Below are 26699 nucleotides of genomic sequence, written 5' to 3'. Positions count from 1 at the left end.
TGTATATTTACTTAAGGGCCATTGTAAATGTTTCTGCTGGTGTGTACCAGTTGGAGTTACATTTAAATTGCATGTTTTTCCAGCTTATCTTGTATTCTGGGGGACTGAATATTTATTTGATGGTCATTGTCAATGTTTCTGTTGGTGTGTATCCGCTGGGGGTCACATTTTAAGATATATGTCTTCCAGCTTTGCTTGTACTTTTGGGAATTTTATATTTTCTGCTTAAGTAATTTTGTTAAGACTTATAGACTGTTAAGAGCTTTCCAACAACCACAATCCTTTGTGTGACTTGTTACCCTATCTGTATTTTGGATTTGAACTAACTATTTGTTTAACTTGTTGTCCATCCTTGGGCATTGTTAGTACTTTTAGTGACAGTCATTTGTGATTCATTTTACTGATAAATTTCAGTTTGTTGAACCTGCTTGCAGTCACACCTTCTTACTTGTATTTGGGGACTGTATATTCCTGGTTTCAAGCCCTGTTCTTAGTGATGTAAATTGTTAAATTTTGTTATTAATGAATTGATCCTGATAAAGTTCTTTAAATTACTGTGAGCATTGTTATTCATTTAGCAAGATTTTTAATTTGTAATTATAATAATTGTTGCTTATTTAAATATCATAAATCGGATTCAATATTTTAAAAAAATCATCAGACTCTTCTTTTATCTTCTTTACACCTGTATGACTGTAGCATATTTCCCAAATATGCTACTTTATGATATGTAATAAATTCCACATGTATCTCCTTCAAATCAAAGGGCACCTCACAATACCCTGGTTTTTCACACATACATTCAACCTTTTTCTGTTTCGGCTTTGCATTGATGCTAAAACAAAGGTACTGTTCCAGATCATCAATACGTACAGTATGCAGATGTATAAAGTTTATGACGTCATTGTATGCAGATTCTATGCTTAGCAACTACTAGCTCAGTCTCTCCAGAGCAAGGCATCGTACAGCTTCATAACTGTGGCATGTGGTAGACAAACACAAATGTCTCCCGATTTCACACATAGTATAGAGTCATAAAACACTGTTGTATAGATACTGTCACACCAGTAAGACAAATGTCCAGTGGGGTACAAGTTAGATAACTCTCTGTGGTCATCTGTTGATTGATATAGCTCTCTGCACGATATATTTCGTCCCAGTCGAAATTAGAAATAGGCACTTTAACACCTTTTGATGCATTTTCAATTCCTATCCTCACACACAAGGCCCAGTCATGATGTGCTTCTACACCCACATTTACGCGCTTCGTTTCACTACGCATTAAATTGTATGAAGAAATGAAAAGCTTGAGCACACTTTGTACTTCATTATCCATGGCATCTGAACTCTATCCCAGCACTAACACATGTATGTTCTGGTTGAATAGATCAGATGTCGGTGACCAACACTACCCTTCATCTTTTTGTTTAGACCCACCAGCAACACTTGAGACGTTGGAAAACAGACCGGGCGCCTTCATCACACAAATCGATGAGTGGGACGGACAATAATAGCTCCTTGTCCTTCTCCAGCATGTGGGCAATGTGCATTACAGGAATCCACATGGTCGCTGCGGGTTCGGAAATGCTGCAGGTTGGTGCTGGTGCAGGTCCAGAAGTTGGTGCAGGACTCAATAAAATGTTGGCTGAGGTTGCTGCTAATCCTGATGAGACAGATGTCGTCATGTTGGCAGCCACCCCTGCATGCCTTGGCAGGTCAAAGGCTACTGCTTAACAAGGAGGAGGAAGTGTCACATACAGACCAAGACATGAAACAACCAATAATAATGCTAATTATAGACAAAGATGTAATATGCAATACTTACCATCCCACTTTTTCCTGTTCTGCGGGGCTGTGCTGGATCTCGATTGCTTCTGCTGATACTTTGTGGTTCTTCTTCTTCTGCTGCTGCTGGCTGACCGACACTGAGGCTGTGGAGCTGTTGAGCCTGCCTTATATCGATGAAATCACCAGATACTGCGGTAATATTGGCTGAAGCCTATTATGTGACCAGATTCGACATTCCTATTGGTTTCCACCCTTTTATTCTGGTCCACCACCTTGGATTACATTGTGGGAGGGAAGGGAGAGGGGTGAGGGGACTGGGCAGAGCTAGCAGCGCCCTCTGGTGATGGTGTTGAGAACTAGATCATTTGGTACATGGACACCAAGGTCAAAACACAAAATTTGATATCTCCGACAGTTAATTTGAATTTCCGCCATTTCGAATTTCTCACCAAAATTTCAATATCCCACTATGTTCGGGGGTGCGGTGGAGTGGGGCGAGGGAAGGGGTGGGAGAAGAGACATGTGTTGGCTGGGGAAAACCCATGATGTCATAATGGAGTGATGGTAATTAATTGAACAATTTAATGCATTTGCATAATTAAATTGGTACCAATTTGATATCAAAATTGCTCCTAGGCACCGTTACCCCACTACTAAAGTGTAGGGGCTTAAATTCAAGAAGAACGGGGTGACAGACGAAGAATTCCGAAAGTTAAAAATAACTTTACTGCGAAATAAACTCAAGGCAGTAACCAAAATAATGGACAGTGCTGCCGAAAATACACAACTATTCACATCTGTGAAATAAAAATTGCCTGATAACCAACATTGAGAACCGTGTTGGTCCAAACCATGTAGTGTAGTATAGCTGGATCCTTCTTGGCATGCTGCCGACAGCATTCTCATGATGCTGCTACTCATACTTTGCCTTCCATGGGGACATGGTACCCATATTACTCGATCGACTTTTTCACTTCCTTGACGCAAGTTGCAAACCTCTGTTGCTAGAGAGCTCTCAATTGTAGCGTGTAATATGGTGGTGCGTAACGTAACTAAGTCGGGGTCCTGCGAGGCTCAGAAAATTGAAAGCCTGAATACAGAGTGCTAGCTCACGCATCGAGCGCCCTCTCTGTCAGCGTAACAATGCCAGACCACACACAAGCGCTGAAATATTTGCAACAATCCGTCGCCTTGGGTTAACTGTCATTGATCATCTTCGATACAATCCTGATTTCGCCACATCCGATTTTCATACATTTCCAAAACTTAAGTAGCAGCTTCGATGCATTCACTTCAATAATGACAAAGCAGTGCAAGCAGAGGCGAGGTTGCGACTCCGTCAACAAAGCCAAACGTTCCACAGCGATGCTATCAGCAGACTGGTGCCTCTATGGCAGAAATGTGTTTGTATTTAGCCAGGGCGACTATGTTGAGAAGTAAGTATGTAAGCATGGAGAAGAATGACGTATAATGTTAATGAAGTTTGTTTTGTTTAAAAGTCTTTAAGAGTTTCCGCATAAAAAAATTCGGAGGCATTAGTTTTTCAGCACGATCTCGTAGGGTTCCAGCGATCACGTCACATGTCCCTGCTGGTTCCAAGAATGCTTGGTCAGGTTAATATGAGGAAATGCCACAAGCCATTCTGTTCAGTTCAAGCCTACCTACTAGAGGAAGGCGTTCAGGAGGTGAGTGCATTACCTTTGTGAGAGACGTAGACATCGCCAAAATGTTGGCTGCAGGGCAGAACAATACAATGAAGCGCCTTGTACCAATACTTCGCCGCCATGAAATTATGCTAGGTGTAAATGAGAAGAGTCTGTCATTTGTGCATGGTACTGCCCCCCCCCCCCCCCGCCATGAACCTTAGACCATGCCATTGGTGGGGAGGCTTGCGTGCCTCAGTGATACAGATAGCCGTACCGTAGGTGCAACCACAACGGAGGGGTATCTGTTGAGAGGCGAGACAAACGTGTGGTTCCTGAAGAGGGGCAGCAGCCTTTTCAGTAGTTGCAGGGGCAACAGTCTCGATGACTGACTGATCTGGCCTTGTAACACTAACCAAAACGGCCTTGCTGTGCTGGTACTGCGAACGGCTGAAACCAAGGAGAAACTATGGCTGTAATTTGTCCCGAGGGCATGCAGCTTTACTGTATGGGTAAATGATGATGGCGTTCTCTTGGGTAAAATATTCCGGAGGTAAAATAGTCCCCCATTCGGATCTACAGGTGGGAACTACTCTGGAGGACGTCGTTATCAGGAGAAAGAAAACTGGTGTTCTACGGATGGGAGCGTGGAATGTCAGATCCCTTAATCCGGCAGGTAGGTTAGAAAATTTTAAAAGGGAAATGGATAGGTTAAAGTTGGATATAGTGGGAATTAGTGACGTTCGGTGGCAGGAGGAACAAGACTTTTGGTCAGGTGAATACAGGGTTATAAATACAAAATCAAATAGGGGTAATGCAGGAGTAGCTTTAATAATGAATAAAACAATAGGAATGCGGGTAAGCTACTAAGCTACTACAAACAACACAGCTAATGCATTGTTGTGGCCAAGATAGACACGAAGCCCACGCCTAGTACAGTAGTAAAAGTTTATATGCCAACTAGCTCTGCAGATGACGAAGAAATTGAAGAAATTTATGATGAAATAAAAGAAATTATTCAGATAGTGAAGGGAGATGAAAATTTAATAGTCATGAGTGACTGGAATTCGGTAGTAGGAAAAGGGAGAGAAGGACACGTAGTAGGTGAATATGGTTTGGGGCTAAGAAATGAAAGAGGAAGCCGCATGGTAAAATTTTGCACAGAGCATAACTTAATCATAGCTTACACTTGGTTCAAGAATCATGTAAGAAGGTTTTATACATGAAAGAGGCCTCGAGATACTGACAGTTTTCAGATAGATTATATAATGGTAAGACAGAGATTTAGGAACCATGTTTTAAATTGTAAGACATTTCCAGGGGCAGTTGTGGACTCTGACCACAATCTATTGGTTATGAACTGTAGATTAAAACTGAAGAAACTGGAAAAAGGTGGGAATTTAAGGAGATGGGACCTGGATAAACTGACTAAACCAGAGGTTGTACAGAGTTTAAGGGAGAGCGTAAGGGAACAATTGACAAGAATGAGGGAAAGAAATACAGTAGAAGAAGGATGGGTAGCTTTAAGGGATGAAGTAGTGAAGGCAGCAGATGATCAAGTTGGTAAAAAGACGAGGGCTACTAGAAATCCTTGGGTAACAGAAGAAATATTGAATTTAATTGACGAAAGGAGAAAATATAAAAATGCAGTAAATGAAGCCGGCAAAAACGTATACAAACGTCTCAAAAATGAGATCGACAGAAGTGCAAAATGGCTAAGCAGGCATGGTTAGAGGACAAATGTAAGGATGTAGAGACTTATCTCATTAGGGGTAAGATAGATACTGCCTACAGGAAAATTAAAGGGACCTTTGGAGAAAAGAGAATCACTTGTATGAATATCAAGAGCTCAGATGGAAACGCAGTTCTAAGCAAAGAAGGGAGAGCAGAAAGGTGGAAGAAGTATATAGATGGTCTATACAAGGGCGATGTACTTGAGGGCAATGTTACAGAAATGGAAGAGGATGTAGATGAAGGTGAAATGGGAGATATGATACTGCGTGAAGAGTTCGATAGAGCACTCAAAGATCTAAGTCGAAACAAGGCCCCAGGAGTAGATAACATTCCATTAGAACTACTGACAGCCTTGGGAGAGCCAGCCCTGACAAAACTGTAATATCTGGTGAACAAAATGTATGAGACAGGCGAAATACCCTCAGACTTCAAGAAGAATATTGGAACACGTGAGGCAGTACTGACCCTACGACTTATCTTAGAAGCTAGATTAAGAAAAGGCAAACCTACGTTTCTAGTATCTGTAGACTTAGAGAAAGCTTTTGGCAATGTTGACTGGAATACTCTCTTTCAAATTCTGAAGTTTGCAGGGGTAAAATACAGGGAGGGAAAGGCTATTTACTTTAAGGTTCGCCGATGACATTGTAATTCTGTCAGAGACAGCAAAGGACTTGGAAAAGCAGTTGAACGGAATGGACAGTGTCTTGAAAGGAGGATATAAGATGAACATCAACAAAACAAAACGAGGATAATGGAATGTAGCCGAATTAAGTCGGGTGGCGCTAGGAAATGAGACACTTAAAGTAGTAAAGTATTTTTGATATTTGGGGATCAAAATAACTGTTGATGGTCGAAGTAGAGACGATATAAAATGTAGACTGGCAATGGGAAGGAAAGCGTTTCTGAAGAAGAGAAATTTGTTAACATCGAGTATAGATTTAAGTGTCAGGAAGTCGTTTCTGACAGTATTTGTATGGAGTGTAGCCATGTTTGGAAGTGAAACATTGATGATAAATAGTTTGGACAAGAAGAGAATAAATGCTTTCAAAATGCAGTGCTACAGAAGAATGCTGAAGATTAGATGGGTACATCAAATAACTAATGAGGAGGTACTGAAGGATTGGGTAGAAGAGGAGTTTGTGGCACAACTTGACGAGAAGAAGGGATCGGTTGGTAGGACATGTTCTGAGGCATCAAGGGATCACCAATTTAGTGTTGGAGGGCAGCGTGGAGGGTAAAAATCTAAGAGGGAGACCAAGAGATGAATACACTAAGCAGATTCAGAAGGATGTGGGCTGCAGTACGTACTGGGAGATGAAGAAACTTGCACAATGTAGAGTAGCATGGAGAGCTGCATCAAGCCAGTCTCAGGATTGAAGACCACAACAACACTGGCCTAAAACAAGATTGATCTACCTTGGTAGCTGGTCGCCTCCAAATTCTTCTATGACCTGCGACAACCATCAGGCATCAGAGGAATCCTACGCTAAAGGTACCAAACAGTGTTTAAGCCACTTCCTTTCTTCCAGAACTCCTAGTCCCACTAGGAATGGAGATGAGCTTCTATGAAGTTTGGAAAACATGTGAAAGATATCAGCAGAAGTGATTTACGAGTTCGAGTTCGAGTTCTAGTTCGGCAAAAAGGAAAATTACAAATCCTACACTCATCAGTGAAGAGAACCCAACACCATTGACTCCGGTTGTTCCACTGCCCACTTTCTGCACCACAGTGCTAGGAGGAAGGGGGCTGTTAATTTATGTCTGTTAAATTTGACTCTGTCTTGCTGTGGTTCTAAGATGGGTCATTATATTGTATAAATTATATCTTTATTTCAGTATGACACTGAATATATTATATTATGCACCTATAGTTACATTCTGCAACATTATTAACAGAAAAATCTAGAAATGAAAGAATACTAGAAGAGTGAAATGGCAAAAATCTACACCACCACAGGAGCCTCTGCTGCTATTCTGTTACAATAACAATCAGCAATCCTGGACTTTCTCAAGAGTGCTGACCATGCAATTCTCTGCATCTGTGTTTATCCCTGTGCTACACTAATGCCAAATAATCATCCGTGGTTCAGCAGCACTTAAGTCTTTGTATTACCATTGTGGTTCCTAACAAGGGAACCTCCCCGTTGCACCCCCCTCATATTTAGTTATAAGTTGGCACAGTGGATAGGCCTTGAAAAACTGAACACAGATCAATCGAGAAAACAGGAAGAAGTTGTGTGGAACTATGAAAAAAATAAGCAAAGTATACAAACTGAGTAGTCCATGTGCAAGATAAGCAACGTTAAGGATACTGTGACTCCAGCAGCGGCGTGGTCCCGTGGTTAGCGTGGGCAACTCCAGAATGAGAGGTTCTTGGTTCAAATCCTCCCTCGAGTGAAAAATTTACGTTCTTTATTTTCGCAAAGTTATGATCTGTCCGTTCGTTCATTGACGTCTCTGTTCACTGTAATAAGTTTAGTGTCTGTGTTTTGCGACCGCACCGCAAAACCGTGCGATTAGTAGACCAAAGGACGTGCCTCTTCAATGGGAACCGAAAACATTTGATAGCAAGATCATAGGTCAACCGATTCCTCCACAGGAAAAAACGTCTGATATATTCTATAGTACACTGGTGACGGCATGTGCGGAATATGTTGTCGACCCACCTAATTTGTACACTTGGCGAATGGGTAAAAAGTGTCTTCTACCTTGCCCGATTTAGGTTTTCTTGTGGATGTGATAATCACTCCCAAAAAAGTGATGAAAACATAAGAGTTTGTCACATGAACTGCAACAAATGAATGCAACAGTTTCACAGTCGCACAGTTTTCCCTGTGCTCTGTCAAAACATATGTTTTTAACGCTTTCAAATTTTTCCGTGTGTAGACCGTCAAATCCTGCATATGTCCAAGAATATCTTAACATGTCCTGGAATTTTGGAGAGCGAAGTTGATTATGTGTGAGTGCCTGAACTTTGATAATTATCTGAAAATAAAAAATTAAGCTTTTCACTCGAGGGAAGACTTGAACCAAGGACTTCTCATTCCGCAGCTGCTCACGCTAACAACGGGACCACGGCGTTCATGAGCTCATATTCTCCTTGATGTTGCCTATCTTGCACATAGACTACTCAGTTTGTATATTTTGGTTATTTTTTCATAGTTTCACACAACTTCTTCCTGTTTTCTCGATTGATCTGTGTTCAGTTTTTCAAGGCCTGTCCACTGTGCCAACTTATAACTAAATCTGAGGGGGGTGCGATGGGGAGGTTCCTTGTAAGTATAAATGTTTGAAATGCGAAATTTAAGCAATTGTGAACTCTGAATGAAATCATGACATCTGTATTTCAGAACTATTCATCAGCGATCCTTATCGACCCATCGTCATCGTCTCTTTCTGAACTTAGAAAGACTGGTGAGCTCTCCTCTTCCCTTGCTGAATTCCTTCTCGAGACAGTTCTACTGCCGCCGTTCTTCTTGTACACAGATGCCCCAAATATGTTTGATCTTGACCCACTTGGTTACCGGACCTACTGCCCCATACTTGGGCATCGGTATCCCTACATTCTCTATCGTAAGACTCATATTGTGGTGTTCCTGATATTCTTTGGTGGCAGAGTTAAGTAACTTCCATCCTTCAATACCCTGATCAATTCCGTCCAAGTTACAATGATCCATTCCGTTCCCGCTTTCTGTTAGGTGTAAATTACAATGAAGCATCGCATCTTCAGGTGCCCCTAGTTCTCCACAGTCACGTAGAGCTGGTATCTCTCTCCCTTCTCTGTGTAGGTGGCAGGGTTAAGGACCATGTCCAGTACTGAAGCGCACCATTCACTTAGAGTGGTTATCCAGACGTATTCGTAGTATGTCTTTGAAACTTGGAAAAAAAAGTTACACACACGCCTAGCCGTGGTCGCATCGCTCCACTCACGTGGGTAAAGGGGGAAGGAGGATAGCACTATTGTTTATAGATTCCAAGAGACCAAAATTATTATGCGGAGGTAGCCGTGTATCATCTGGGTCGTCGGTGTTCTCCTAGCTTGTAAAGTAGCAGCTACGTTATGTAGTAACGCATAAACGTATCCTCCTATATTTTTCTTTTTACTTATATTTGATAATAATATTAATAACTAAACGCGTCACCAAAACTTAAAGAGAAGAATTTCACGTCAATCATAAGGCGATGTGAAATAACATATTTACTATGTACCCCAATTAAAGTAAGAGGGGGTAGTTGAAAAAACACTATTCAGGCAGACGATTGAAAACTATATATGGAAGGCGGTACGTTGCTTAAAGTAGGAATGCGAGTGTGAAGTACCTTGAAGTTATACGGCGTAGCGTTTGCGGGGGTACTCAGAAAACGTCTCGAATGTTCTAGAAGGATCTTCGCAAAGGTGGACCTTTCCGTCAGCTTAAAAGCAAACGTAACGGCTACGCCGAAGGGGAATCCCATAGCGGTTTGCTGTGGAATGGATCAAAATATCGCACAAAGACATAAAATAGGCCCAGAAGTGATTAACCTTCAGGTCTGGAACTACTTTTTTTGTAATTGTGATCTAAGGAATGTGACAGAGAAAATACCTAATGGGTTAGATTCCTCTGTTTCAGTTCATATACACTGATTCATTTTCAAAAGTGGATACATGTGCTGTGACTCACGAGTGTGAAAGCGTATGTTCGGTAGAGGGGACACAAGCTAAGGAGTTGGCATGATCAGAAGATGAAGTCGTTAGGGAGCTGTCTGAGAGGTAGGTCATGTAGATGAACACTCAGCAAAAATGTTAATTTTGTGATGCATTACAGTACTATGGGAGTGCTATCGCTTTTCGGACACCGCACTGAGTGTCCAAAACAGTATTTAAGTAGTGACAGGTCATTCCACAAATATTACACACATGAGGTGTACGCTTAGAAAGTGACTCTGAATGTTTGTACAAGCATCATTTACAACTGTGACGATCGTTAGAACGGCGGTAGGGCCGCGTTCTCAAGTCATTACGCAGTCTCAACATGACAGGCGAATGATTTCGGCGCATGGCTTGACGCTTGCGAGATTTCTGATGTTTGTTTCTTCGAGGTTCAGCCACGCAGATGGCCGACTGCTCGCGTGATACAAACGTTGAACTCCGTTCATTTACTCTGTTTTTCACGCGCGTATGAGAAAGGGTATAGTTTAGGATCATTATTGAAAACCCGTGTGGCAGTGCAGAATTGATTAATGTAAGTGAAAGTTTCTTTACATATTGTCTCTCCATGCTCCGAGGATGTTAAACTACTAAGTGCTTGAGACAGATTTATGGAGTTCTAGAAATGACTAATATGAGTGAAGATTCTCTTGGTAGTGAGTATGTAGCGATTTCAATTGTTTCTCGACGCCATTGACACTAGTCACTGTATTATTCGTCTTTTCAGTGTCTTGTCTACTGCGAAAAATACAGCAGCTCCTTTTCCGATGAGCATGTTCTTTCGATACACACTCAGTTACTGGTTTAACTGGTTCTCTTGTACACTCATGCTCTGAAAAAACAGAACACCTTGAAGGACTAGAGGTAGGACATTCGTATTCATAAGACATGTACATTAATATGTTCTGCAGAAATGATTAGCACTTCAGACACCTCGGTTCAGCATGTGTCCTGTTGCCTGGTAGGCACAGGGTCCGCCATGGGCCCTGACAACTTGTTCCATGCATATTGGCATCGACGCCTAAAAGGCGCGAATGGCGTCCTGTGGTGTAGCCATCCATGGCGCATTCACCTGGTTCCAAAGTTCATATGTGGTGGTTGCCATTGGGTCAGGGCGCTACACCTGTCGTTTAACTGTGCCCCAGACATTATCGTTTGGCGTCATTCTGATGATGTGGTGCGCCAGAGGAGAATTCTGGCATCCTGTGACACAAACAAGGCATGTGTTCTAGCAGCAATCTGTGGTCATGTATTGTCTTGCCAAAAAATGAAGTCTGCATGTTATGTGGAAAGGGTATGGCTATAGGTTGCAGGATGTCATTCACATAGGTCACGCTGGTCACAGTGCCCTGGACATACACAAACTGTGATTTGTGGTTGTATCCAATAGCGCCCCATACCATAAGGCCTCGAGTTGGCACTTTTCCTGTATCTATGGCGAACCAAAATGCGGTCATCATTTTCAAACAAAAAGAACCTGAATTTGTCTGAAAACACTATCTGATACCACTCCTGTCCCCAGTGATGTCGTTCCATACACCACTGCCGTCTAGTATGTTTCCACGCATTCACCAAAGGTAGGCAGATAAGTGGACGACGCGCACGTAACCCATAAACGGCGACAGGCTGCCACCCCTGGTGTGTTCTTGAGCCGTGGTAAAAAAATTGCTGTTTTGAAGAGCGCGCCGCAGCATGTTGTGTGAAGCAGTCGCCCTCCGTTTCTGGCGGTGGCGCCGCTGTGGTAATCGCAGCTTTGGTGTCTCCCTCTGGTGAGAAAGCGGAAAGGTTGCCTGTTCACGTGCATTTAAGGGGTGCTATTAGCTCGGCAGGGGTCAGTCGGAGTGAGGCTAGGTCAGTCTCGCGTCGCCAGTTGCTGGTCTGTCTCTCGTTCGCATTTTTTTGCGGCAGTTAGTGTCTGTCTGTCGTCGGAGTGCGAGTATGTCTGTCGTTTGAATCAGTCTTTAAAGCCAGAAAATGAGAGTCTTGCCACTCCGCCAGTAACAGAACTCAGCTAGTGGTCGCCCGGTCGGAGCTGAGTTCCTGCATCTGAGTCTGCGCGTTAGGCCGCCAGTCTGCTCGAGTTGCTCGGGCAACGGTCATTGGCGGTTGGATCGGTCGGTTGGTCGGTCTCGCACTGAGACACGAGATGACTTGTCCGCCTTGAGCGTCGACGCATGTGAGCTCCCCACGTGAGTCCAGTGGGCAGCCCCGTATGGAAAGGGGTAGTGGCTTCGCGGTTCACACGAGAGCAACATGAGCGAAACCACGACATCGGGCTGGCCGGGGCGGGCTGCGACGCCGTGAGACGGGAGATCGGCGCGCCTTCCTGCGTCCGTTGAAGAGGCTGGCAGCGGACAGTTCGGGAGAGCGATTTGGGGGTGCTGCGCCAGGTCTTCGCCAGAAATCGCAGTTTATTAGAAATCGAGTGATTGGAGATATGTTGTTTCATTTACTTCTTAAATTCTACTTGTTTTCTTGGTGAGGTCACCAGCCGCTTTGTTTTGGGGTCGTCCCACCATTCCTCTCCGTTTGCCCACCTGCGGGAAGGTGGTTATTTGTGAATTGGGTGGTCCGTTTTTCCCTTGTGGAATTGGGGACGTTTAGAGCAATCTGCGGTTCGGGTTATTTAGTAACCCCACCCCCTGTCAATCTGCCTAAAGGCCGAATTCTTGAAATATGTTTTTATCTTGCCTATCATCTTGTGAGGTGGTACATGTGTAATGTAGAGAATGTTGTACATTTTATGTAAGCCTGCATTTTATGGGTTTCATTTAAATAGTCATTTTAGGTTATAAGGTTGCCACCCTCCCACCGTAACAGTCCTTAAAAAATGCACTTCCGGCGGTAAATAATTTGAGTGTCGTACCATTTTCATCCCTCTTACGGAGTACATAGTTTATGTGTTTGTGTGAGTTGTTAAAATTTTTTTGGTTTAAAGTAATCTGGTGTGTTGCAGATTTGCACCAGTGTACTCTTTCAGAGGTTGTTGCGAGCGGTCATGACTACAGCCGTGTTGAAAGGGAGCAGGCAATCTTCTCAGCCCAAAGGCTCATACTGTTAATATTGTTCTTTCTGTCTCTAAATAAAATTGTAACTTGATATTTCGAGGGTGCTTTTTTGCTTATAATTTTAAATCTGTTTTTGAAAAAGCTTTTAGGAATAAAATTCACATTTGTTAAAAGTAATTTCATTTTCCATCAGTTACTTCCTGGCAACTACTTCCACGCTCACCTAGTGTGATTAAATGTGTTAATGATCTAGATGAATCGCTAGTAAATAAAGTAAATTCTTTAAAAAAAGATTTTGAAAGTAAATTTACGGTTCAGTTCTGTTCCACGGTTGCGCCACAGCTGGGGAGGAGGCAGATCTGTCCTGCAATGCCATTCAGATGAGGTGTCGATTTTGTCGGAGACTGGTCTGGGTGGTGCGACCTGATTATCTCGTCGTGCTCTAAGGTGTTCCGTGAACCATTCTGCACACACTCGTTGCACTGCCGAAACACTTCGTCCCACACGGTCAGCAATTTCGCGGACGGAAGCATCGCGTTCTCTCACGCCAATAACAAGCCCTCTTTCAAGCTCACTGATTTGACGGTACGGTTCTCGCATACGTCTGCTAGGTACGCTAGACATGTGCTCATGTCACACTGATCCACTTCCTTCTGTTATTGCATATTTTACTGGTAGGTGGTGTTGCGCCGTGACATCGATGTCGACCTAGAACCTACGGGCCAACGTGATTCAAATGCTAATCATTTCTGCAGAACATTCTAATGTACATGTGCATATGAACTCCCTATCTCTCGTCGTTCAAGGTGGTCGGTTTTTTCTGAACATGGGTGTACCTCTAGTGGAAAACAGCATTTTAGCGAATACTCACTTTTTAAAATTTGTTTTACTAGTTTTTCACTGCAGATATTTTTCACCTATCACTCACAGTGTAGTCAGTAGAAATTAACAGGGTTTTAGTCATTTGCGATAGCAACTACCTGAAACCAAACTCCTCCAAAACACAAGTGTGTGCATTCCACAAAGAGGTGCGGACGAAACTGAGAATAACCTGGAGAGGTCAACAGCTGACCCACTGTGACACCACAAAGTACCTCGGAGTGAACTTGGACCGGTCCCTCACCTTCAAGGACCACTGTACAGATACAAAAAAGAAAGTCAGTGCGAGGAACAACATTATTAGGAAACTGACTGGCAACAACTGGGGAGCACACCCACAGGTCCTCTGCACATCTGCCCTTGCTTTGTGCTTCTCCGCTGCTGAATATGTACCACCTGTATGGCAGAACTCCAGCCATGCCACACAGGTAAATATTTCCCTAAATGAAACAGGACGAATTGTAACTGGCTGCTTGCGGGTAACCACTGCTGACAATATCTACCACCTCATGGGCGTAGCACCTCCAGACATCCGAAGGAGAACAGCAGCTGAAGAAGCAGGAGACGGATCATACCCCCTGTTTGGATGCTAACATCAAACACCGGGACTCAAGTCGATAAAAAGTTTTCTCCGGACATCACCTGCAGACCATAGAATACAACTCTGGCGTAGCTCATCATCAGAGAAATATTGGGACAACCCCAAGGAAGAACTTGCTATAGGTCATCATCTCCCATACACGACATGGAAGGTATTCAGTAGACTGAGAACTGGAGTATCTCGGTGCAAGGAGAACATGAAGAAATGGGGATACACCTCAGGGGACGAACTATGTGAGTGTGGTGAACCCTAAGACCATCAGCACCTACTCAACTGCAGGAAACCGTCGGAACCTGTGTCCATGGACGATCTGATTATCGCCAATGATAAGGCAGTCTGTGTAGCGGAATTCTGGCCAGCACATGGCATATAAATATGCACATATTCTCTGTAATACTTGTAATATATATGTATGATATGCTATGTATGATAAATTATATTTAATATGTTATGTTCTGGACACGTACAAATAAAGTCGTTTACTTGAGACATTCGGTATGTGGCAGTTTCTTCTTTTGAAAGAGTTAATTGTATTCCTAATTTCTTTGGAAGAGCAGCAATTATCGCGATTTGAATGCATTTAAGAGCCATTGCTTCTTGCACGAATTATATAGTTTTGTCCCTAGGGCTGTTCACGCCAGTATGCTGACCTGTGTGGAGAAAGTGACCATAAACATGTTGACTACCTGTCTGCTGTGACTTACTGTGTGGCTATTTTCTTCAATGACTAAATCCTCACAGACCTTCGCTGATTTTCCAGTTTCTCTTTCAACTATTCCAGTGAAGGCCTACATTTAGTTTTTTTTATCTGAGTAATTAAGCGATGTTACTGCACTGTGCGTTTTTTATTTTTTCATCCCTTTATTTACTACAGAAAAATGTTTCGTGAAGTCAGCCACACATGTTCGCTTGTCCTAACGATTTCATACAGTTTCTTTGCCCTTTCCTATTGCTTTCTTAATCCAAAACATTTATATATTATTAGTACCACACTTGTTTCTTTGGAAGGTAGCTGCTAAGGACTCATAGGGTCCATGAAGAAAGAGAGTACATAAATTTTAAATTTTAAATTTATCATACATAATTTCAGTCAGCCCCCCATTGTGGCGACCTGAACCTTCATGATGTCTGGTTATTGACGACTCTCTCTTCCATGGCGCCACTTCATTGTGATCAGAAAACTTCATTGTGATCAGACAAGGAGCTGACTGTGGCTCGTTGTGCAACGTGGTAGATGTCATTCATCACTGCATAACAAATGCGTTATCTATGTTTCCCAATCCTCTTGAGTAAATCAACAATAGAATGCAGGTTATAAGTAATCTGCAGCGTTTACCATATATGAGAATTCCAGATACATGCGACTAATTTATAGTCTTATATGTTTAACATACGGATTTCTCTAACTATGTGAAGCTCAGATAGGCATCATCCTTCAACTTCCATTTGACTTCCTAGATCATGCACACAGCGAATAAATTCATTAGCTTTGTTTTACAAGCCTATAATAAGATAATTGGAACAATTGTATTTTCTGTATGAGCTTCATTTAGCATGACCTCTTTCAAAACACCCAGCCTGACTGAGGTGTTTAGCCTAAATAAGGGTCACACTCCACATGTATTCAACAGGAATTTTACCATACAGTATTGTAATAGACGATTTTAGCGTAACGTTCTTACACTGTGATGAGACACTGTCCACAACTGCTAGTCCAGACCAGTGTGAACTGAATGGCAGAGGGCTCTTCCCACTGTAACAGTTACTAGGGCTTCTTCCTGTTCCACTCAGGGATTGAGCACAGGAAGAATGAATGCTTATACGCCTCTGTGCGTGCTGCAATTAATCCAGTCTTGTCATCGTGAACCTACAGGAGGGATACGTAGAAGAATGTAGTATGTTCCCAGATTCGTCATTTAAAGCTGATTCTTGAAACTCTGAAAGTTGAACGTATGCTTTCTCGGGATAGTTTGTGTCTATCTTCAAGCATATACCAGTTCAGGCTCTTCAGTATCTCTCTGATACTTTCCCACAAAAGACAGACAAAGTAGTGACCATTCGTGCTGCCCTTCTGTGAAAACCTCCAACATCTCCTGTTAGTCCTGTTTGGTATGGATCACACGCACTTGAATAGTGAATGTTGTTGTTTGCAGTCGTTTTATAGACTTATTACATTTCCCGAGTAGTCTGCCAATGGACTTGTGATAGACTCGCAGGCTCTCTTCTAGTCTACTAGTCCGTATCTTCACGCACACCTAACACACACATGCAGAGTCTTGCTGTCCACACCTGGACATTCCTAAGACAAGCTGAGGTGGGGCAAAGTACTGAAATCTACCCTATAGCACTGTCATTTATAGCTACAGCTGATATATGGTTTCAGTCTTTTCACTAGGAATTTTTTTATCGTAAGCTGTCATAACACAATCAAAAATTGTTATGAATAATATACCTTATATATAAGAGTATTCAAATGAACAGGCACGAAAAGTTATAACGACCAAACCGGTTGAAATCTGCATATGGCACTTTTGGATAACGTAGTGTCGTCACCTCCCCCAAAACAATTCAAAGCTGTGCCCTCCGCAAGCAACATTATGTTCACTCCCTTTTTCGATATCAGAGGTCCGACACTCATTGCATTCCTCAGGCACATCTGTAGTGAGGAGATCCCCCAGGATGTAGAATACGTCAGAAAAAGAATAATACATGACGAATATTTACAACTGAAACAAATAAGCTAATGTACCCTCCACAGGTACCAAGTGCACTGATCATTACTTTTTTATGAACACTATATGAAAGAATCATTTTACAACACTCATTTACTAAAATCATATTAATTCACCGAGCTTAAAGTTAAAAAAATGTTTTTTTTTTAATTTATAAGGTAATGAACATATAACAGAACTACTACAATACTTATTTACAATGAACACATTACCGCACTAAAATGGTGCAGAAGTTAGATTGTACGTAAAATCAGTTGGTTCTACTGAGAAATTCATCAATGGAATAGAAGGAGTTGGCCACCAATAAATCCTTTGGCTTCTCTTAAACTGAATTTCATTGATTGTTAGGCTTTTTATGGCTGCTGGCAAGTCATTGAAAATATGTGTTCCTGGATAACATACACCTTTTTGTACAAGAGTAAGTGACTTTAAATCCTTGTGAAGATTATTATTTCTAGTATTGATTCCATGAACCGAGCTGTTGGTTTGAAAAAGTGATATACTTTAATGACAAATTTCATTGAGGAATAAATACATCAGGAAGCAGTAGCTAATATCCCTAGTTCCCTAAACATGCCTCTGCAGGGTTTTCTTGAGTTCACACCACATATAACTCTTATTGCACGTTTTTATGCCTGGAAAACTTTAGCTTGGATTGGTGAATTACCTCAGAAAATAATTCCATATGACATTATGGAGTGAAAGTAAGCACAGTATGCCAGTTTTTCATTTTTATATCCCCTATGTCTGACAGAAGTCGCATTGTAAATAGAGATTTGCTTAGATGCTTCATCAGTTCTGTGGTGTGCTCCTCCCAGCTGAATTTATTACCAAGCTGTAATCTCAAGAATTTAACACTGTCCACTTCTTCTATCTGCTTGTCATCATATGTTAGGCATATACTCGTGGAACACCCCTTACAAGTTCTGAACTGCATGTGGTGAGTGTATTTTTTCAAAATTTCGTGACAAAGAATAGGCTAGGAACCAGTGATTAATGTCCACAAATATTTTATTAGTCGATCTTACTAAGATTATGCTTGATTTGCTATTTATAACAATGTTTGTATCATTGGCAAACAAAACAAACTTGGCATCTGGTATTGTTAGTGATGGAAAGTCATTGATATACACAAGAAAAATTAAGGGCCCTAAGGTGGAACTTTGTGGGACGCCATATGTAATTAGTTCCGAGTTGGATGATGCCTGATAGCTTAATACATGTCTCTTTTTCAATAACACCTTTTGTTTCCTGCCAGAGATATAAGATTTGAACCATTTTGGAGCATTTCCTGTTACATCATAATATACTAAATTACTTGAAAGGATATTGTGGTTTTCGCAGGTTTGAATCCTGCCTCGGGCATGGATGTGTGTGATGTCCTTAGGTTAGTTAGGTTTAAGTAGTTCTACGTTCTAGGGGACTGATGACCAGAGATGTTAAGTCCCATAGTTCTCAGAGCCATTTGAACCATTTTTTTCATATTGTGGTTTACACAGTCAAACACCTTTGACAGATCACAAAATATACCACTTACCCTCAGTTTTTTGTCTAATGAATTAAGTACACTTTCACTGTGAGTGTAGATAGCCTATCAATATCAGAACCCTTATAAATCCGAACTGTGAGTTTGAAAGTATGTTATTTGTGATAAGATGGTTATAAAGCCGATTGTACATTACTTTTTCTAAAAGTTTTGAGAATGCTGGCAAAAGTGAAACTGAATAGAAAATTGACTCTATGTGTTTATCTCCCTTTTTAAACAGTGGCTTAACTTCAGCATATTTCAACCATTCAGGAAATATTCCACTGATAAACGACTGGTACAAAGACAGCTTTATATGTTACTTAACTCAGAATCATATTCTTTAATTAACTTTGTTGATATTTCATCATACCCACTTTGAAGATTTCATGATGGACATTACTTCTGCTGGATTAGTGAGCGTCAAATTCATATTATGTAATTTACTTGAAATGTCTCATCTGCGGTATCATTAACAGTGATTTGTAATGTGAGGCAATTCTTAGCCTCTACAAGTTCATCAAGAGCAAACAATCAGTGCTCCTCACATGGATGGAGTGATTCTGTTGCTCGGTAATGCACTTCCATACATCTTCAAGGCCAAGTGAACTGTAATAGCCAATATCTATTTTCTAAATAAAGGCCATCTTTTCTTGCTGCACTGTATTTTATTTCTCCCAGACGCATTCCGCCATATTTATTTTAAGGCATCTTCAGTGGGATCTAGAATCAGACAGTTTTGTTTTGATATGTCTTATTGTAGACTATAAAACAGTTCACATCTTATTTTTTATGTACATAAGTGGTTTTGGCATCTGCATTTCCTGTCATCTAGTCACATGCTGGTGGTCTCCTATAACTTCATTCACAAAACATAAGCACATTCTTATGTGTCAAACGTTTTTCTTCAAACTTTTAATATTGTTTGCTCTTATTGTTGTAGTGCACTATTAGTCTTCTGTCACAAGTTCTGAATATTTGATCGAAAACTGTGATTTAAGGACATAACTAGTGAGATTTCACTATATTTTTTATCCTGTTTGGTTTGTTTATGTACATGTCGACAACCTAATGAAGTATACACTGAAAACTAACGTCTACTCATTTCTGTTATGTTTATATCTGTGCATGCGTGTGTGTGAGGGAGAGAGAGAGTGGAAAAGAGAGAGAGAGAAAGAGAGAGATAGAGAGAGTATGTCTATGTTTAGAATTGTGTGTGTGTGTGTGTGTGTGTGTGTGTGTGTGTGTGTGTGTGGAAAAAGAGTGTGTATACATATGGATTAGTATTTTGTGTATGTGTAAGAGAGAGATAGAGAGTATATGCATGGTTTTCATATGGGGGAGGGGGAGGGTGGTGTTGTTGGTGTTCAGTGTGAGTTGCAGAATATGGAATATGAATGTCATGGCTAACAGAAAGTGGTTGAAAGTTTTAGTTTAAGTGGTTTGTGGAGGGGCTCATGGGCAACTGAATGGAAAGGGGTTGGCTGATATTTTTGTTATTATTATGATAATAATCCTCTGTTGGAGTGTTAATCTAAAATTTTATATATTAGCAGAAAGAATGAGTTGATTGGTATGTGTACTTGATGGTTTGACATGGTTTTATTTTCTGCTTTGCTTTTGTGCAAGTGCCAATTTTCTTGCATGGTTAGGAGTTGTTTTTTATTTTCATTCTAATTATTTTCATGTCTTCTTTTCTGGTGGTTAGTTTGTGATTATGTTCTGTTAGGTGTTCTGCAAATGTAGAGGGGTTTGTCTCACACTTCCAGGTCCTCATGAGTTCTTTGTAACAGACATTAAGTGTTCTGCTTGTTTGTCATATGTATCTGCTATATATGTGCTTTCTGGCATATGCCTTTACTTTTTCTTCAGTTGTGGGGTGTATTTTTGGATAGAATTGTCTGTTGTGTATGCTATGTTTATTCCCTGTCTTTTGAAAATGTGATTTTTTGTGTAAGATTGTATTTGAATGTCATTATGTAGCATCTTGTGTTTTCTCTTACATTTTCCAGATTATTCTGTGTTGTTGTTTTTATGGTACTGAGTGTTAGTGATCATGATTGGTTCCATTGTGTTGTCTGCATTTTATGTCAAGTTCTTTTTGATAGTTTTCTTTTCTGAGTGGCACTTAGTTGAGTCTATGGAGTATGGGTTGCGGTGCTGTGTGCTTTTGTGAATATCGGTGATTCGAAAACTGGGAATTATGTTGCTGTGGGTCTATGGCAAATTTGAAACATATGCTTATTGTTTCGTTTTTTGATCATTGTACCCACAAAGTTAATTTGGTTATCCTGTTCTCTTTCAGTTGTGAATTTTATATTTTCATGTAGCTTATTGATGTCAGCATGTAATTTTTCAATTTTGTTTGTGGTTTGTCTATTGAGCAGAGGATATCATCCATATACATGAACTAACTTAATGTGTTGTATTTAGATTTGTGAAAATGATTTGTTCAATGTGGTTTATAAAAATATTTCCTGAGCCTCCCGAAAGTGGAGCCCCCATTGATACTCCATCTTCTGGTAAATAAAATTCATTACTGAATCGTAAGTATTTTGGTTCTGTTATGAGGTTATTAATATATTTCATTAATCTGTTGACCAGGGAGTTGACTATGTCTTTTCAGATCCTTACCTATGATTTGTATTGTTTCTAGTACTGGTATATTGGAATACATGCTTTCTCTATCAATTGAGAGGAGTCTTGCTGCACCTAAGATTTTTATATCTATATTTTTATATTTTTTATTTGTTATATTACTTTTGTAGCGTTTTTAATGGTACAGTCTTCTTGTATTTTGAAATTTTCAGACAGTAATTTTAACATGTATCCTGCAAGCTTGTGTGTATTTTCTGAATTCCATTCTTGACCTCACAGGAAGAGTCGATTTGTGGATCTTTGGTTGGCTTGGAGGACAGGTGCTGTGGGATTAATCTGTGTCAGCTTTCTTTTAACTGTGTTATCCAGTATGATGTCTATATTTTTCAATGAGCTTTTTACTTTTGTCTGGAATATGTCTGTTGGGGGTGATTTTAATTTTATAATGTTATTTTGTGGTATGAATTCTTGTGTTTTTTTCAATGTACTGTTATTTGTGTATATGTACTATTGTGTTCCCTTGTCTGCTTTTGAAATGACGATATTTTCATTTCAACGTTTGTCCCTAAGTTTTCTGAATGTTACAGATTCTGTGTTTGTGTTGTTGTGTTTTCATGTTGTTTACTATTTATGGATTTTTTCCTTTTTCACAAGTTCTCTACTTAATCCAATGCTAACACTACTGTTTTCTCTCCTAGTTTCCCTTGTCAATACACTCTCCTCTCCTATAATTAGATTTTCATATTACCTTCAACTATTTCTGCATTTACTTTGCATTTTAATCATTTCTGTAACAGCTGTCTTTCTTTACTGTTACATGTACGAAAACGAACAATATAGCATAAGAAATATAGTGAAATGTACGTCCTTAAATCACATTTTTCGCTCAAATATCTACAATTAGTGACAGAAGACTAATAGTGCACCATAACAATAAGGACAAACAATATGAAAAGTGCGAAGAAAAAAGTTTGGAACATAAAAACGTGCTTTGTGTCACGCAAGTGAATTTATAGTGCGACCTCTATCATGTTACTAGATAAGAGGAAATGCAGATGCCAAACCAAAACCGACAAGAACAATAAGCAATCACTTATTTCCACAAAAACGAGAGTTGAACTATTTTATTATCTGCATATACCACATATCAAAACAGAACTGTATCATTCTAGATACTACGGAAGATGCCTTAAAGTAAAAAAGGCGAAAAGTGTCTAGGAGAAATAAAATACAGTGCAGGAAGACGAGGTGGTTTTCATTTACAAAACAAATATTTTTCTCCTTGCTGTAGAGGGTGTCCACGTAAGGAAATTTGCAGTGACCAAGTTGATGCATTCGCCATGCAACCCCGACATGCCCCCTGCGATTTGATTAGTTTGGTCCACTAAAAATTATCTCAAAGGGAAACACTACAAATCGGATGACGAACTGAAGATGGAGGGCTAGCACCTGTCGCAATCACAGGAATTCTGGGAACAGGGAATCGTCTGGTGATTACTTTTGAATAATGACTCCAATTCCGCTCACTGCGTTCCTTCGTACCTTTCCTTTCCAACAACCCTCATACCAACGAGATAAGCAGGTATCTACATTAGATCTGCAGCATTTAGTTATATGAACGTTAATAACGGTATGAGTTCCCATTTTCAGTAAATTACAAGTTTTTGGAAATTGTCTTCGTGAAATGAGACAATGATTATAAGCATATTTGTAATACTGCGAATGAACTTCTCTTATTTCTTTCTGCCTTCCTCTTAGGGAGATTTTATTATTAGAAATAACTGGATTTGGATGTGACCACCTCGTTATGAGGAAAGTACTGTACTATATTGTTTCTGTACCTCTGATCATGAATAATGCCCCACGTACAGGAACAGTACTATCCATGATATGGAAAGTAATAAAGCTAAGTGAATGTTCTCCTCGAAAGGGTAGGCTTGTTTATCGAAGACTGACACCGCGACGAAAGGGTTCTAGCTGGGAAAACATATATCTTAATGGGTTATCATATCCTTCGTTGGTTAGGTACCTATGCAAGTGTAACTTGAGTCTCCTTGTTACTCCTAGACCCTTTCAACACGAGAAATATCAGCTATGTTGTTATCTTACAAACACGTGCAGAGAATGTTCGCCCCATCGAAGCTAATGACAGCAAACACAGGGCGTGGCGCACGCTTAGTGATACGACGCTTCGGTCTCCCGCGTCACAAGCGGCTCCACTTTGGAAGTTGGCGCATATGTGAGTGTCGTGAGGAGCATTCTCTCTGCAGGGATGGAGAAAGACAGCCACAACAGCGAAATGCAAACGCTAGAGGTACATATAAAATTCTTACCGCTCGTGTGAAAAGCGTACTTATCTACAGAATATAAAACAAATCTTTCATTTTATAGGCGCGTTTGCAATTTCTTCAAGAGTGACCACCTAAAGCGGACGCGCATTTGTTGCACTCTACATTACAAATCTTCTTTGCTGGGTATTCTGAAGCTTTGGCACGCTAGTATTTCGTTTGCCGTAATCACGTGCGTCACACAAATTCACTTCCAACACTCGGGTACAAAAGTTTTACGTAAAATTTAAACGTGTTTTTCGTGTTGATTATACCAAAACTAGTGCGGGTATCGTGATATATTCTATAGTAATTGTTCGTCAATTGTAAAATAAACCTGTGCTTTTCAGAAACGTGATATATTGTCTATTACGCCGCAAAATATGTTTACATTTTGCGGCGTGCACTGCAGCTGTAGCGGTTATAAGCTAAGTACTGGCAAACTTATTTGTGCTCTGTAATACAGTTAATAAATTTAATAGATTTCAGCGGTGTTGCGTGCCGTTTGTGGCGAAATAACGACTTAATAAACTTTTGTAATCGTTCGCTCGCTGTTTTTAATAGAGTTTTCAGTGTGCTGAAGTCGTTTAGTAAATTTCGTGCTTTAGTTTTCAACTGACGTTTATTATTCTTTCTAGTGAAATATTTCAGTAAAAATTTTTATTCAGTGTTTTAACTTCGCTTAGTGTTACAGTGGTCGTTTTAATTTTTTGGTTTTAGCTAATAATTTTGTGAAGTTTTGCTGGTATTGGTATCGGCTGTGTTGTAGTAGTATTAATACAAGTAGCTGCTTTCTTAGTAGGCAGAGAATTTCGAGACCATTATTGTTACTTCTTAAACAGTTCTACTGGTGTAACTGAACATTCGTAACGTAGACGTATAGTTTTTTTCAGTAACTGTAAAATTTTACCATGAGTGAAAAGTGTGGGCTCTGTCGTAGGTTTGTGAGTAGTGGATTACGGTGTGGGATTTGTTCAAAGTATTTTCATTGGAGGGAATGCAGTGGGGAAGCCAGTGGTCATTTTAGGGAGATCCTCTCCTGGGAATGTAGAATCTGTAGTAGAAACAAGTTAATAGAGGAGCAGGAGCGTAAGATCTGTGCCCTTCAGGTGCAGTTACAATGCGCTAAGGAGGAACTAGATAGGTTGAGGACGGTGAAGGGTGGTGGGGAATGGGAACTGGCAGTTGGCAAGAAGGTAGCTAGGAAGAGGAGGTATTCAGACAGTTTTACTTTGCATATATGCAATAGATACGACCAACTGTCAGAGTTGAGTGGAGAGGAGCCTTGTGTAGCCGTAGATGTAGGTAACTTGCAGCAGTCCTCAGCAGTTAGGAGGCCTAGGTTAGTTGCAAAGTCTAGCAGAAAGAAGGCTCTGCTGCTAGGTAGTTCCCACGGTAGAGGTGTGGGCCAGCAGTTGCAGGAACTGTTGGGGAGTGAGTACCAGGTAACCAGCATTGTGAAGCCTAGTGCAGGGTTGACTCAGGTCACTGAAAGCATGGGGGAGTTATGTAAGAATTTTACGAAAGAGGATCAGGTAGTGATAGTGGATGGAGCAGGGAACAGTCTCGATAGGTACAGGGAATATGATGTCACTGGGGACTTGGTTTAGATAGCTACTCAAACTGGTGGCACTATTGTGCATTTCGTGCAACTGTTTCAGCGTCGTGATCGGCCTCACCTTAATGCAGCTGTTAGGCGCGTTAATGTGGGGCTGGGGAGGGCACTGATGGCGGAGGGCATGGATCACATCTCAGTGGTGCCAGTTGGGTCTATCAGTAGATGGGGTTTCACTAGGCATGGTCTGCACCTCAATAGGTATGGGAAGGGGAGGCTGACTAAGCTTGTAAGTGAGAGTGTAGTAGGTGGTGGTGGGGGTGGTGGTAGTGGTATCACTCATGGAAAAATTCCTGTAGTAGTTGGTGCTAGAGCTGCACCTTTTTTAGACTGAAGTCAGCTGATAGGTATACCTGCTTAAAGGAAGTGCCTCTAACTAAGGGCTCACCTCTAGAGGATGTAATGTTTCCAAGTAGAGAAGGAATTAGCATATTTCATCAAAATTTAAGAGATATTAGAGATAAAGTTAATGAACTGCTAATAGATGTTAACTCTGAAATTATTGGTATATCAGAGCAGCACTTAAATAATTGGATAATTCAAAGGCTTCCTTTACCAGGCTACAGATTAGCTGGCTGTTTCTCAAGGAGTTCCTTGCAGGGTGGGGGAGTGGCTCTGTACGGAAAAAACAGTATTTCATTTGAGTCCATAGACGTATCACGACACTGCACTGAACAGATATTTGAAAGTTGTGCAGCATTAGTTGAATTTAGTGAAACTAAACTTCTAATTGCTGTTGTTTATAGGTCCCCTAACTCCGACTTCAGAGCATTTTTGCTTAAGCTGGAGAGGGTTCTTGATTCACTTTGTAGGAAGTACCAGAAAGTAGTTATATGTGGTGCCTTCAATATTAATTTTGTACATGATTGTGCAAGAAAAAGGATGTTGGTAGATCTCCTAAATTCATACGATCTGATGCAAATTGTGTTTTTTCCAACTAGGGTGCAGGGGAACAGTAGCACAGTCATAGACAATATTTTTATTCATTCTTCATTACTAGATGGGCATTCTGTTAGTAAAAGGGTGAATGGCCTTTCAGGCTATGATGCACAAATTTTAACACTAAAAGGTTTTTGTATTCAAACCAATGTTGTATTTAATTACAAACTACGTAGGAAAGTTAATCCAACAGCAATAGAGAGTTTTTCAAAACTTGTCAAGGAACAAGAATGGCAAAATGCTTATAGTGCCAATAATATAGATGATAAATACAATGCTTTCCATAACACATTTCTCATTCTCTTTGAGAGTTGCTTTCCATTAGAACATTCTAAACGAGGTACTAGCAGTAACGGACAGCCCGGTTGGCTGAGTAGTGGGATAAGGATATCATGAAGAACAAAGCGGGAATTATATCAAAATGTTAGAAGTAGTCACAATCAAGCTACAGTAGCCCATTACAAACTGTATTGTAAGGTGCTTAAAAATGTTATTAGCAAGGCGAAAAGTATATGGTATGCAAATAGAATAGGTAATTCACAGAATAAAATCAAAGCCATATGGTCAGTTGTGAAGGAAGTGTCTGGTCAGCAGCACAAGGTTGATGATATAAAGTCAGTTTG

This window comes from Schistocerca piceifrons, chromosome 3 (assembly GCF_021461385.2).
Source record: "Schistocerca piceifrons isolate TAMUIC-IGC-003096 chromosome 3, iqSchPice1.1, whole genome shotgun sequence".
NCBI lineage: Eukaryota > Metazoa > Arthropoda > Insecta > Orthoptera > Acrididae > Schistocerca > Schistocerca piceifrons.
The sequence above is the reverse complement of the archived record's forward strand: the minus strand, read 5'-3'. Positions refer to the sequence as shown.